This window comes from Rattus norvegicus, chromosome 5 (assembly GCF_036323735.1).
Source record: "Rattus norvegicus strain BN/NHsdMcwi chromosome 5, GRCr8, whole genome shotgun sequence".
Classification (NCBI taxonomy): Eukaryota; Metazoa; Chordata; class Mammalia; order Rodentia; family Muridae; genus Rattus; species Rattus norvegicus.
The window spans coordinates 95,021,451-95,037,507 of NC_086023.1; the positions used below are offsets into that span (position 1 = coordinate 95,021,451).

At 39.7% G+C, this 16,057-nt stretch overlaps 1 pseudogene; it reads right to left on the bottom strand.

Annotated features, from left to right (window-relative positions):
* Positions 1-7,288: 7,288 nt before the first annotated feature.
* Positions 7,289-9,276, bottom strand: Mdh2-ps1 (malate dehydrogenase 2, pseudogene 1; annotated as a pseudogene).
* Positions 9,277-16,057: the final 6,781 nt, after the last annotated feature.

Genomic DNA, 16,057 nt, shown 5'->3' on the forward strand with positions numbered 1-16,057 from the left:
CCCGTGGGAGAGAGACCTCACCGCCTGGTCAGGTGGGCATTCCTGGGGCTGCAGAGTGAAAGAGACCACCAACACTGCCCACCCCTGCCCACATCCCTGGCACAAGAGGAAACTGTATAAGGCCTCTGGGTTCCCGTGGGGGAGGGCCCAGGAGCTGCAGGACCCCTGCGCCTGAGACACCACCAGAACCTGAAGGGACAGACCAGATAAACAGTTCTCTGCACCCAAATCCCGTGGGAGGGAGAGCTAAACCTACAGAGAGGCAGACATGCCTGGGAAACCAGAAGAGACTGCACTCTGCACACATCTCTGACTCCAGAGGAAAACACCAAAGGCCATCTGGAACCCTGGTGCGCGGAGGCTCCCAGAAAGGGCGGCGCAGATCGTCCTGGTTGCTGCCCCCGCAGAGAGCTCGTAGGCAGCACCCCACGAGCAATCTTGAGCCTCGGGACCACAGGTAAGACCAACTTGTCTGCTGCAAGTGACCTGCATGGTGAACACCAGACACAGGCCCACAGGAACAGCTGAAGGCCTGTAGATAGGAAAAACTACACGCCCGAAAGCAGAACACACTGTCCCCATAACTGGCTGAAAGAAAACAGGAAAACAGGTCTACAGCACTCCTGACACACAGGCTTATAGGACAGTCTAGCCACTGTCAGAAATAGCAGAACAAAGTAAAACTAGAGATAATCTGATGGCGAGAGGCAAGCACAGGAACCCAAGCAACAGAAACCAAGACTACATGGCATCATTGGAGCACAATTCTCCCACCAAAGCAAACACGGAATATCTAAATACACCAGAAAAGCAAGATCTAGTTTCAAAATCATATTTGATCAGGATGCTGGAGGACTTCATAAAAGACGTGAAGAACACCCTTAGAGAACAAGTAGAAGCTTACAGAGAGGAATGTAAAAATCCCTGAAAGAATTCCAGGAAATCATAAATAAACAAGTAGAAGCCCATAGAGAGGAGTCACAAAAATCCCTGAAAGAATTCCAGGAAATCATAAATAAACAAGTAGAAGCCCATAGAGAGGAGTCACAGAAATCCCTGAAAGAATTCCAGGAAAACACAATCAAACAGTTGAAGGAATTAAAAATGGAAATAGAAGCAATCAAGAAAGAACACATGGAAAAAACCCTGGATATAGAAAACCAAAAGAAGAGACAAGGAGCTGTAGATACAAGCTTCACCAACAGAATACAAGAGATGGAAGAGAGAATCTCTGGAGCAGAAGATTCCATAGAAATCATTGACTCAACTTTCAAATATAATTGAAAGCAGAAAAAGCTATTGGTCCAAAACATACAGGAAATCCAGGACTCAATGAGAAGATCAAACCTAAGGATAATAGGTATAGAAGAGAGTGAAGACTCCCAGCTCAAAGGACCAGTAAATATCTTCAACAAAATCATAGAAGAAAACTTCCCTAACCTAAAAAAAGAGATACCCATAGGCATACAAGAAGCCTACAGAACTCCAAATAGATTGGACCAGAAAAGAAACACCTCCCGTCACATAATAGTCAAAACACCAAGCGCACAAAATAAAGAAAGAATATTAAAAGCAGTAAGGGAAAAAGGTCAAGTAACATATAAAGGCAGACCAATCAGAATCACACCAGAATTCTCGCCAGAAACTATGAAGGCCAGAAGATCCTGGACAGATGTCATACAGACCCTAAGAGAACACAAATGCCAGCCCAGGTTACTGTATCCTGCAAAACTCTCAATTAACATAGATGGAGAAACCAAGATATTCCATGATAAAACCAAATTTACACAATATCTTTCTACAAATCCAGCACTACAAAGGGTAATAAATGGTAAAGCCCAACATAAGGAGGCAAGCTATACCCTAGAAGAAGCAAGAAACTAATCGTCTTGGCAACAAACAAAGAGAAGAAAAGCACACAAACATAATCGCACATCCAAATAGGAATATAACAGGAAACAACAATCACTATTCCTTCATATTTCTCAACATCAATGGACTCAACTCCCCAATAAAAAGACATAGGTTACCAAACTGGATACGCAACGAGGACCCTGCATTCTGCTGCCTACAAGAAACACACCTCAGAGACAAAGACAGACACTACCTCAGAGTGAAAGGCTGGAAAACAACTTTCCAAGCAAATGGTCAGAAGAAGCAAGCTGGAGTAGCCATTCTAATATCAAATAAAATCAATTTTCAACTAAAATTCATCAAAAAACTTTAGGAAGGACAATTCATATTCATCAAAGGAAAAATCCACGAAGATGAAGTCTCAGTCCTAAATATCTATGCCCCAAATACAAGGGCACCGACATACGTAAAAGAAACCTTACTAAAGCTCAAAAGACACATTGCACCTCACACAATAATAGTAGGAGACTTCAACACCCCACTCTCATCAATGGACAGATCATGGAAACAGAAATTAAACAGAGACGTAGACAGACTAAGAGAAGTCATGAGCCAAATGGACTTAACAGATATTTATAGAACATTCTACCCTAAAGCAAAAGGATATACCTTCTTCTCAGCTCCACATGGTACTTTCTCCAAAATTGACCATATAATTGGTCAAAAAAACGGGCCTCAACAGGTACAGAAAGATAGAAATAATCACATGCGTGCTATCAGACCACCACGACCTAAAGCTGGTCTTCAATAACAATAAGGGAAGAATGCCCACATATACGTGGAAATTGAACAATGCTCTACTCAATGATAACCTGGTCAAGGAAGAAATAAAGAAAGAAATTAAAAACTTTTTAGAATTTAATGAAAATTAAGGTACAACATACCCAAACTTATGGGACACAATGAAAGCTGTGCTAAGAGGAAAACTCATAGCGCTGAGTGCCTGCAGAAAGAAACAGGAAAGAGCATATGTCAGCAGCTTGACAGCACACCTAAAAGCTATAGAACAAAAAGAAGCAAATACACCCAGGAGTAGTAGAAGGCAGGAAATAATCAAACTCATAACTGAAATCAAACAAGTAGAAATGAAAAGGACCATAGAAAGAATCAACAGAACCAAAAGTTGGTTCTTTGAGAAAATCAACAAGATAGATAAACCCTTAGCCAGACTAACGAGAGGACACAGAGAGTGTATCCAAATTAACATAATCAGAAATGAAAAGGAAGACATAACTGCAGATTCAAAGGAAATTCAAAAAATCATCAGATCTTACTATAAAAGCCTATATTCAACAAAACTTGAAAATCTACAGGAAATGGACAATTTCCTAGACAGATACCAGGTACCGAAGTTAAATCAGGAACAGATAAACCAGTTAAACAACCCCATAACTCCTAAGGAAATAGAAGCAGTCATTAAAGGTCTCCCAACCAAAAAGAGCCCAGGTCCAGACTGGTTTAGTGCAGAATTCTATCAGACCGTCATAGAAGACCTTGTACCAATATTATCCAAACTATTCCACAAAATTGAAACAGATGGAGCACTACCGAATTCCTACTATGAAGCCACAATTACTCTTATACCTAAACCACACAAAGACCCAACAAAGAAAGAGAACTTCAGACCAATTTCCCTTATGAATATCGACGCAAAAATACTCAATAAAATTCTGGCAAACCGAATCCAAGAGCACACCAAAACAATCATCCACCATGATCAAGTAGGCTTCATCCCTGGCATGCAGGGATGGTTTAATATACGGAAAACCATCAACGTGAACCATTATATAAACAAACTGAAAGAACAAAACCACATGATCATTTCATTAGATGCTGAGAAAGCATTTGACAAAATTCAACACCCCTTCATGATAAAAGTCCTGGAAAGAATAGGAATTCAAGGCCCATACCTAAACATAGTAAAAGCCATATACAGCAAACCAGTTGCTAACATTAAACTAAATGGAGAGAAACTTGAAGTAATCCCACTAAAATCAGGGACTAGACAAGGCTGCCCACTCTCTCCCTACTTATTCAATATAGTTCTTGAAGTTCTAGCCAGAGCAATCAGACAACAAAAGGAGGTCAAGGGGATACAGATCGGAAAAGAAGAAGTCAAAATATCACTATTTGCAGATCCCAAAAGTTCCACCAGAGAACTACTAAAGCTGATAAACAACTTCAGCAAAGTGGCTGGGTATAAAATTAACTCAAATAAATCAGTAGCCTTCCTCTACACAAAAGAGAAACAAGCCGAGAAAGAAATTAGTGAAACGACACCATTCATAATAGACCCAAATAATATAAAGTACCTCGGTGTTACTTTAACCAAGCAAGTAAAAGATTTGTACAATAAGAACTTCAAGACTCTGAAGAAAGAAATTGAAGAAGACCTCAGAAGATGGAAAGATCTCCCATGCTCATGGATTGGCAGGATTAATATAGTAAAAATGGCCATTTTACCAAAAGCAATCTACAGATTCAATGCAATTCCCATCAAAATACCAATCCAATTCTTCAAAAAATTAGACAGAACAATTTGCAAATTCATCTGGAATAACAAAAAAACCAGGATAGCTAAAAGAATCCTCAACAATAAAAGGACTTCAGGGGGAATCACTATCCCTGAACTCAAGCAGTATTACAGAGCAACAGTGATAAAAACTGCATGTTATTGGTACAGAGACAGACAGATAGACCAATGGAACAGAATTGAAGACCCAGAAATGAACCCACACACCTATGGTCACTTGCTTTTTGACAAAGGAGCCAAAACCATCCAATGGAAAAAAGATAGCATTTTCAGCAAATGGTGCTGGTTCAACTGGAGGTCAACATGTAGAAGAATGCAGATCGATCCATGCTTATCACCCTGTACAAAGCTTAAGTCCAAGTGGATCAAGGACCTCCACATCAAACCAGATACACTCAAACTAATAGAAGAAAAACTAGGGAAGCATCTTGAACACATGGGCACTGGAAAAAATTTCCTGAACAAAACACCAATGGCTTATGCTCTAAGATCAAAAATCGACAAATGGGATCTCATAAAACTGCAAAGCTTCTGTAAGGCAAAGGACACTGTGGTTAGGACAAAACGGCAACCAACACATTGGGAAAAGATCTTTACCAATCCTACAACAGATAGAGGCCTTATATCCAAAATATACAAAGAACTCAAGAAGTTAGACAGCAGGGAGACAAATAACCCTATGAAAAAATGGGGTTCAGTGCTAAACAAAGAATTCACAGCTGAGGAATGCCGAATGGCTGAGAAACACCTAAAGAAATGTTCAACATCTTTAGTCATAAGGGAAATGCAAATCAAAACAACCCTGAGATTTTACCTCACACCAGTGAGAATGGCTAAAATCAAAAACTCAGGTGACAGCAGATGCTGGCGAGGATGTGGAGAAAGAGGAACACTCCTCCATTGTTGTTGGGATTGTAGACTGGTACAACCATTCTGGAAATCAGTCTGGAGGTTTGTCAGAAAACTGGACATTGAACTGCCTGAGGATCCAGGTCTACCTCTCCTTCGCATATATCCAAAAGATGCCCCAACATATAAAAAAGACACGCGCTCCACTATGTTCATCGCAGCCGTATTTATAATAGCCGGAAGCTGGAAAGAACCCAGATGCCCTTCAACAGAGGAATGGATACAGAAAATGTGGTACATCTACACAATGGAATATTACTCAGCTATCAAAAACCATGGCTTTATGAAATTCGTAGGCAAATGGTTGGAACTGGAAAATATCATCCTGTGTGAGGTAACCCAATCACAGAAAGACACACATGGTATGCACTCATTGATAAGTGGTTATTAGCCCAAATGCTTGAATTACCCTAGATGCCTAGAACAAATGAAACTCAAGATGGATGATCAAAATGTGAATGCTTCACTCCTTTAAAAGGGGAACAAGAATACCCTTGGCAGGGAATAGAGAGGCAAAGATTAAAACAGAGACTGAAGGAACACCCATTCAGAGCCTGCCCCACATGTGGCCCATACATATACAGCCACCCAATTAGACAAGATGGATGAAGCAAAGAAGTGCAGACCGACAGGAGCCGGATGTAGATCGCTCCTGAGAGACACAGCCAGAATACAGCAAATACAGAGGCGAATACCAGCAGCATACCACTGAACTGAGAATAGAACCCCCGTTGAAGGAATCAGAGAAAGAACTGGAAGAGCTTGAAGGGCCTGGTGACTCCATATGTACAACAATGCCAAGCAACCAGAGCTCCCAGGGACTAAGCCACTACCTAAAGACTATACATGGACTGACCCTGGACTCTGACCTCATAGGTAGCAATGAATATCCTAGTAAGAGCACCAGTGGAAGGGGAAGCCCTGGGTCCTGCTAAGACTGAACCCCCAGTGAACTAGTCTATGGGGGGAGGGCGGCAATGGGGGGAAGGTTGGGAGGGGAACACCCATAAAGAAGGGGAGGGGGGAGGGGGATGTTTGCCCGGAAACCGGGAAAGGGAATAACACTCGAAATGTATATAAGAAATACTCAAGTTAAAAAAAAAGAAAGAAAATCTCCTTCTGGGTGACACGTTCCTCCTTAAGCTGGCACCAGCACTTGTGTTTCCACTTCCATTCCATCATGAGATTTTGTAGAAAGTTGTTTCATTCCTGACGAGTTAGTTACACAAGAATTAATAAAGCTGTAACAAAGACTGTAACTAGGGAGTAACCTTAAGGCATATATGTGTACATAGAAGTTAGTGCAATCGTTTCTGACAAGAAAATCACCACAAAACTAATATTTACATTGCAACTTTGGGGACTAAATTCAATCTACTACAACAAATGTATACTGTAGTCAAACAAATAAAATTTTCTGTAACAACATACACAAAGTAAACATGTTATTCAATAAATACAGAAAGCATTTTTCAGTAATTGTAGCCTGAAATATTTGTATAAAATTTATATTGCATACAAATACCAATAAAGCATTATACTTAAGGAACAGATTATCGCAAACGAGATTCTGGTCAATCTTTTCAAATATATTTCTTTAAAAGCCAATTTCACGTGGTCAATACATATAGCATATGTTTGGCTATGCCCTGGTCAGGATACAAACTCTCAAGTAATTTGCATTCTTAAAGGTATCTGCATCTTTCATCTGCTCATGTTCTTTTGATAACAACAGTTTCTGTAATAGGTGAAACTAAAACTGCAGGCTGACAGTTCTCTGTTTTGTCCTTTCTTTCTTTCTTTTCTTCCTTCCTTCCTCTCTTTATTTCTTCCTTTCTTAAGAAAATCAGAGAATGCTTTCTTGTCATTATCAACAGACCAGCCATAATTTGGAAGGGATGCTGATGCTGATACAACATCCTACATCAAAGCAAATTAGACTCTCAAGTGGTTCCAATGGCATAATACTGAATAAGGTAGGATGCTGCTGCTGCTGCTGCTGCTGCTGCTGCTGCTGCTGCTCAAGCCTCACAACTCTTACTCATTTCATGTTCTTGACAAAGTCCTTGCCTTTCTTGATGGAGGCTTTGAGCTCATGGATGGCCTCAGCAATCATTTGCTCCTTGAAAGAACTGATTTTGCCAATGCCCAGATTCTTCTCCAGGCCCTTTTCCCCCAACAGCAAGGGTGTAGACAAATAAGTACACTCTGTTTCTTTGCCTGAAGAAAAGAACACTCAGCAGCTCCTTCCTTCCCTTTCATGGCATCCATGAGAGAGAAGACAAAGGGGGCAACAGCATATGATATTGCTCACACTCCTGGGGTAGCAGCAGATCTGAGTTACATAGAGACCAGACATGGACAGAGTGGCAGAACCTTCTCCAGCCTTGGCCTTCACAACTTCTGTGCCAGCCTTCTGGATCCTCCCAGTGAGTATAGCCAGCTGATCTTGGAGAAAGTCAACCTTGGGGATACACTGAGAGATCGGGGGATGATCGTCTGCCTGGAATGGCCACCGATTTCAGGCATGTTGACTGGAGCTGGATCCAAACCCTTTAGCTTTGTCACAAATGTGCTCGCTCTGCCAGTTCCAATGGTGGTCACACCAAAGATCTTGTAGGAGCTGCACATGCCATGCTTCTTGAAAACTCATATTGTGATGGGGATGGTGGAGTGAATTGGGTTGGCAATGATGCAAATCATGGCTTCAGAGCAGTGCTTAGCACAGGCAGCCCTTAAAATGCCCACAATGGTAGTTTTGGTGTTGAACAGGTCATTCTGTATCATTCCTGGCTTCCTGGGCACTCTGGCTGGGATGATAACCTTTTAGGCAATGTGGTAGCTGCTCCAGTCCATGGTTGCCTTTCACATTTGCTCTGGTCTCTATATAACTCAGATCTGCTGGTACACCAGGCGTATGAGCAATATTGTAGAAGGTCAGGAGGCTCACTGGGGGGCTGTTCTTCAGCAGAAGTTAAAGGGGGTTGCCCAGAAGCTCCCAATACAGCTGCTTTAGCATTGTTCTGGACCGAAGTGCTAAAGCTGTGGTGGAGCAACACAGGCAGCAGAGTCCAAAAGCAGACAGCATGGCTGGGGCAGGCAGGGCACGGACCTATAGGCACTGGAGCTAACTTAATAGACTCCTAGTGAAATACCATCTGTCTTATAAGAGCATTAATGCTGTGCAGAGACATGTATACATGTGTACGTGAGTGTACATTTGTGTACCCTTTCACTATGTGTATACATACATGCATGCTCATACAACTGTGTGTGTGTGTGTGTGTGTGTGTGTGTGTGTGTGTGTGTGTGTGTGTGTGTGTATAAATTACCAGGACTCTTCCTTGGGAACAATGGCAGTTGCTTTTTTGTAATTTATGTAGAAAAAGAAACCCTGGGAAGATGGCCTCTGGCTCCCAGACACATGAAAAACCTGCAAATCAAACTTACACAGTGGCAGAGTCAAGGGAGGCAGGTGCCCAAGAATAAGACCAAAATCTTACTGTTCAAGGAGTGTAGTTAGGGCTCTACAGTAGTTGCTGCCATCTGTATTGGTTTTTGTTTGTTTGTTTGCTTGTTTGTTTGTTTGTTTGTTTCTGGAAGTATTGCACATGAACCACCACTTTTGACATATCCAGAATAATTTGTATCGCTGCCAACTTGAGATTACCAATGTCTAGTCAACCTTCCAGAGTTAGGAAAAAGTCTATTGAGTTTTGATCCCTGGACTGTAGAAGGCAGATCTTTATGTACATAATTCACATGAGAATGGACTTCCTTATCAGGAAAGAGGTTCAACTGTGAGTTACTTGATAGGAAAGGCATCAAGAGCTGCTGCTTGAAAGAGGATGAGGAAAGTGCACATCTGAGTATGTGACTACTACCTACCTGTAAGCCTCATCTTCCCATCTTGTCCTCATGTCCCCACAGCAGCACAGGCAGGCAAGAACATCTAAGAGCATATTCCTTTGATCCAAATAATGAAGCATCATCCACAGACAGTTGCATCCCAACTTACGCCCTATAACAAAACCTTGTTTTTTCTTGCACCCAATAAGGATCTTTATACTTCCTTGAGAGGAATAATCCAATAATCTGCTCTCATGTACACATCAGTTATGTAAGTAATAAAGTTCTGCAGAGCAGTTATCCTCCATTGCAACTTTGAAAGCAAGCTTGTGTGAAGGACCATCTACCACAACAGTGATCATAATACAGATCAAAACAACAGCAAACACAATGAACCCTGAATTACTGGGGAATTTCTAAGACTTCTATCATGTGATAGGCCTTGTAAATGAAGGATCCTAGAGGCTTTTGCCAGCCTTACACCCACTACCTCAGGTCAAAACTAGGCCAAGTACCAGCTTCCTGCCTCAGGTCAAGGTTAGGCCAAGTTCCATTCTCCACTCACAGTTCTCAGGAGGAGCAGGAACATTCCTGAAAAACCACAGAATGTACTGACCTGTAGTCACCTGACCCTCTGGTCCCAGATAGAGTTCGAACATGTCCTATGCTTGCTAGCCAATACATTCAAAGGTCAATATGCTTAGCCAATAAGTTTAAACTGTAACATTGCTTATGCAATCTGTGCCATTAAAAAGAATAAAAACCGCTTGTTACAGTCATTCAGGGTCACTTGCCTGTCACTCACCATGAGGAGCTGATTGAAGATCAACCCTGACATGCTGGAAAATGAACCTCCATTCTCATGTCTCACTTGGGGGAATCTCCCTGCAGTTGACTAATTTCCAGCCTTATAGTGTTTTGACTATTATGTGATGGGAGGAATTCTTTTCTGGTCCAGTCTATTTGGAGTTGTGTAGGCTTCTTGTATGTTTATGGGCATCTCTTTCTTTAGGTAAGAGAAGTTTTCTTCTATAATATGTTGAAGATATTTACTGGCCCTTTAAGTTGGGAGTCTCCACTCTCTTCTATACCTATTATCCCTGGTTTGATCTTCTCATTGAGTCCTGGATTCCATGGATGTTTTGGCTTAGGAGTTTTTTATTTTACATTATCTTTGATGATTGTGTCAATGTTTTCTATGGTATCTTCTCCCACTGAGATTCTCTCTTCTATCTCTTGTGTTCTGTTGGTGACACTTGTGTCTATGATTCCTGATCTCTTTCCTTGGTTTTCTATCTCCAGAATTGTCTCCCTTTGTGCTTTCTTTATTGTTTCTATTTCCATTTTTAAATCCTGGATGGTTTTGTTCAATTCATTCATCTGTTTGATTGTTTTCCTGTAATTCTTTAAGGGATTTTTGTGTTTCCTCTTTAAGGGCTTCTACTTGTTTACCTGTGCTGTCCTGTATTACTTTAAGGGAGTTATTTATGTCTTTCTTTAAGTCCTCTATCATCATCATGAGATGTGATTTTAAATCCAAATCTTCCTATTTTGGTGTGTTTGGATATCCAGTATTCCCTTTAGTGGGAGAATTGGGCTCTGATGATGCCAAGTAGTTTTGTTTTCTGTTGCTCAGGTTCCTGTCCTTGCCTCTTGCCATCAGGTTGTCTCTGGTCTTAGCTTGTCTTGCTGTCTCTAACAATGGCTTGTCCCTCCTGTAATGCTGTGTGTCAGCACTCCTGTTGACCTGTTTTCTTTCAGCCAGATCTTAGGACAGAAAACTGCTCCTGGGTTTGTGTGACCTGAAGCCTCCAAGCAGGCTACTTAGAGCAGAAGAGTTGGTCTTACCTCTGCTCTCAGGTGTGTCATAGCTCCAGGCAACTGGCCTTCAGCTCTAGATGCAGGCAGACACCAGAAGGTTCCTGTTGCTGACTTCTCCTATGTTCCTGTATCCAGAGGGTACTAAGCAGGTTCCTCTTGGGCCCGGAATGTGAGCAGAAGTGGCAGTCACCCCTGGGCTCTCAGGATTGTCTGCACTTCTGAGAGTCCAGCTCTCTCCCCCATGGATTTTGGGTACAGAGACCTGTGGGAGTGGTTCAGCTCCAGGTGCAGACAGAAACCGAAAGTGTCCTGACCCAGATGACTTCTGAATTTGTGTGTCCTGATGCCATCAGGTAGGTTCCTTGGAGTAGAAGAATTGGTCTTACCTCCGTTCTCAGGTGTGTTGGCACTCCTGGGGACTGGCTTTCGGTTCTTGGTGAGGCAGAAACTGGAAGTAGACTCTATATTCTAAGAGTACTTAGAACAGTACTCTGTTCTAAGAGTACTTTTTCTAGTCCTCAACACTTCAGTGTGGGCAGGCTCTCAAGCAGATACCCACTCCATTCTCCTGTGCAAAGTAAAGTGTCACCTTACCCATGCCTTCTTCCAAAATCAATGGTCCCCCTTCTCTCTGCCCAAATTGTCTACCTTCTCCTTTTATGTTATACATATATTTATACATATAATCTACTTACCTTTAGACCCTAGGTATGAGTAAAAACATTGTGTTTTCTTTCCTTTCCTAAATAATTACAATCTCTTCTCCCATTCCTCTTTAGGCAATCTCCACCACTCTCAAAGCACTTGTTGCTTTCATGATCTGGATTCCACACATGAGAAATCACAGATGATATTTCACTGCCTGTGACTGGGTTATGTGATTTATCATGATGTTCATGAGTTCTACCCATTTTTCTAAATAACACAATTTAAATATGCTTTTCAGCTGAACAAAACTCCATGGTGATGTTTTTGTGTATATATATATATATATATATTTCCTTTATCAATACATTTATTCATATACATCAAAATATGGCCAATTCCACATTTTCTTCAGTGGGAATAGTAAAGCAATACTTATAAACATGCCAGTATTTCAGTGTTCTGTGGTCTAATGACTTATATTCCTTCAGATACACAGCCAATAGCTACATTATGTGGACCTTTTTGGGTTTGTTTGTTTGATGAATCTCCATATTCACCCCAGCAATTTATATTCCCACCAGTAGTGTGTAAGGATTTTTTTTTCTTACGTCCTTACCAGTATTTACCCTTTATTTTCTAGATTATAGCCATTCTGATGGGGGAGTAATAGAATTTCACTACAGTTTTTGTCACTCTGTATATGTTTACACATGAAGCTAATCTCAGGTGACAGTCTCCCTTAATTTTTAAATTTTAATTAAAGTCTAATTCCAATATCTCCCCCTTTTCTTTCCTCCCTTCAATGCTTCTACGTCTCCTCCCTCCAGTTCCTCCCATGATTTTGTCCTTACTCCCTCTCCAATCAATGATATAATTTTTCTTACCAGTGTTAAACACACACATGCACACACAAACACCCTTGAAAATGTGAAAACACAACTTGCTGAGTCTGTTTGCTATTGCTCCTATGAACCCAGAGCTTGCCAGTTGTGTTAAACAAACCAGATGGTAAGTTCTTAGAACCCCTGTCTTTAGCTGCTCACTATCTAATGGTAGGCATGCCCTATCATGTCTGGTTATTTTCTTTCCTAATACAGGTGTGGGAAATTGAGCTCAGGTGCTCATTCTTGGTTGGCATGCATTTATGTGATGGACCATGTCAGTAGTTCCCTAATTAGTTTTAATTTACATTTTCATGATGGCAGAATATGCTGAATATATATAATTTTAAAATTTTAATTAAAATCAGATATATGTATATGTGTATACATATATATGTATATGTACATACATACATATTTATTGGTTACTTCCATGACTTCTTTGGAAAATTCACATCTCTTCCAATTCTTTTGCATTGTTACCAATTGATTGTGTAGGGATGTTTAATACTAGATATTAATATCCTCTCAGTATATAGCTGGCAAAATTTTTCTTCCTTTCTATAGGCTTTCCCTCCACTTTTCTGATGTTTTCTTCTATTGCATAGAAGTTTTAAATTTTACACAATTTCACTTACCAGTTCGTAAAATGCTTTGTTGAGATATTACATTATTTTTCAGAAACTACCTATGAAAGATTCTGTCTTAAAATGTCTTCCTGAGCTATTAAAGTGCTCCTCAAAAATGCCTGTGTGACACTCTCACCTGAAATTAGTTTTCTATGTTTTCATCTATGAGTTTCAGTTCTATGTTATGACCTTTAATACCCTGTCAATTGATTTTTTTCATTAGGGTAAGATAAGATATAATGTATTATTCTATTGTTGATATGTCATTTTCCCAGCACAATCTGGTGAAGAGGCTATCTTTTTTCCCCAAAGAATGGTTTCACCAACTTGATAAAAAATTAAGTGACTGTGGGGCTGCAGAGATGGCTCAGCAGTTATAACCGCATGTTGCTCTTAAAGGGTAACCTGGTTCAGTTCCAGTCCCCACATGGCAGCTAACAACTGATCGTAACTTCAGTTCCATGTGATCTGATGTCCTCTCCTGACCTTCATAGGTACTGCACAAACATGGTGCACAGATACACAGGCAGGCAAGACACTCACACACATAAAGTAAAAATAAGTGTGTCGTCAAAAATAGTTTTAAAAGGCAAAGCAATTGAATAACTCTACCTTATGGGTTTATTTATGGATCCTCTGTTCTAGTCCATTGATCTTTGTGTCTGTTTTTGTGCCTGTACAATACCGATTTTGCCTCTACAGCTTTGTGATATGATTTGTTTACATAGCTGTGTAGTATAATCTGAGGTCTGCTTTTATGGTACCGCCAGCATTGCTGTTTCTGAATAGTTGATGTTTAGAATCCTTTTGCTTCCATGTTAACTTGAGGATTGTCTCTTTGAAGTCTTTTAAAAATGTCCTTGGACTGTTGCTGTGGATAATGTTGAATCTGTAGATCAGATGTTGATTCTGTCAGTTCATGATCATGGATGGTCTTTCCATTTCCTTGAAACTTTTTCCATTTTATTTTACAGTTTTTGAAAGTTTCATTGTAGCTTCTTTCAGCTCATTGGCTAAGGTTATTATATTATCATATTTTATTTTGTGAATGGTATTTTTTTAACAATTTCATTTTTGGTATATAGTAAAGAGACTTAGTTTTCATGTTGATTTCATATTCTGATACATTAATAAACTGCTTATCATACCTCAGATTTTCTAGTGGTGTCTTTGGGAATTTGGGGATGTAGGATCATGACATCTGAAGATAAGAATAAGTATTTTGTTTCTTTTTAAACACTTTTATTTCTCTTGCTTTATTGCTAATAAGTTAGATACATTGAATAAAAGTGTCTTGATTGTAAAGAAAACCCTTTTTAAAAAATATAATGTTGGCACTATATTTGTCATACATAGTTTCATAATTTTGTGGTATGCTTGTTTCTTCATAGCTTTTATTAAAAAGAAATTTTGAATTTGGTCAAAAGCTTTTTCTGATTCTATTATGTCATCTTTGTCTTTAAAACCTAAGTGTTGTATTATGTGGATTGGTTTGTGTATAGCGAACCATCCTTGTATCCCTAGCATGAAACCAACTTTTTCATGGTATATGATGTTTATTTAAATGTGCTCTTGAATTTAATTTTCAAATATTTTATTGAGAAGTTTGGGTTATTGTTTATTGTATTGATTCATCAACTGTGTGCCTGTGTATATTTCTCTCTCTCTCTCTCTCTCTCTCTCTCTCTCTCTCTCTCTCTCTCCTCTCTCTCTCTCTCTCTCTCTCTCTCTCTCTCTCTCTCTCTCTCTCTTTCTGTCTGTTCTTACTCACCTTTGCTATCAGGGCAATTTTCACTCTATACAAAGAGGTTGATAGAGTTCCTTCTCTTCATATTTTATGGAACATTGTGAGAAGCATTGGTGCTGACATTTGCTTAAAGGTTTAGAAGAATTCAGGAGTGCATTTCTCGTTCTCAAGCATTTTTCATTTTCTCTGAGAGACAGTTATTTGCTCAATCTTGCTGATTACTGGACTGTATAAATGTTTATGTTCTCTTATTTTCTTTTAGGTTGCCAAAGATTTTCTAAATATAGGTTCTCCAAGTATTCTGAAATGACTCTTTATGTTCTATCAAAATTACTTGTAAAGCCCTTCCTTTCAACTTTATTTTTATTGATCCAATTTTTTTCTCCTTGGTTAGTTTGGCTAGAGGTTTGTTAATATTGTTTAATTTAAAAAGAACTATTCATTTTATTGATTTTTTAAATTTCTATTTTAGACTCTACTGCATAAATTTCTTTTTTAATTTTTTCTTTCATTCTACTGCTTCATTTTGTATTGTCTTCTAATATCTTTAGCTATATCATTAAATCATTTATGTGAGATCTGTCAAATGTTTTATTGTTATCACTCATAGTTATAAATTTTCTCTTAAAACTGTTTTGTTTTGTGAAAAGGGTTCTGATAAGATGTACTTTCATTTTTATTTGATTCTATGGATTTTTAACTAACATTTTTATTTTGCTTTGAAAAACTTTTATTGTTTATGTATTTTATTTACATTTCAAATGTTACCCCTTTCCAGGTGGTTTCCTCTCAATGAAACTCTATCGAATTTCCACAGGACCAAGGGCCTCCTCTTCCATTGATGCCAAATAAGACTATCCTGTGATTCATATGCAGTTGGAGCCATGGGTCCCTTTATGTATACTCTTTGGTTGGTGGTTGAGTGCCTTGGAACTTTAGGGAGTCTGGTTGGTTGATATTGTTGTACTTCCTATAGGGTGGCAAAACCCTTCAGATCCTTTAGTCCTTCCTCTGACTCCTCCGTTGGGATCTCCATGCTCAGTCTGATGACTGGGTGTGAGCATCCCCATCAATTTTGGTCAGGCTCTGGTACAGCCTCTCAGGAGATAGCTATATTAGGCTCCTG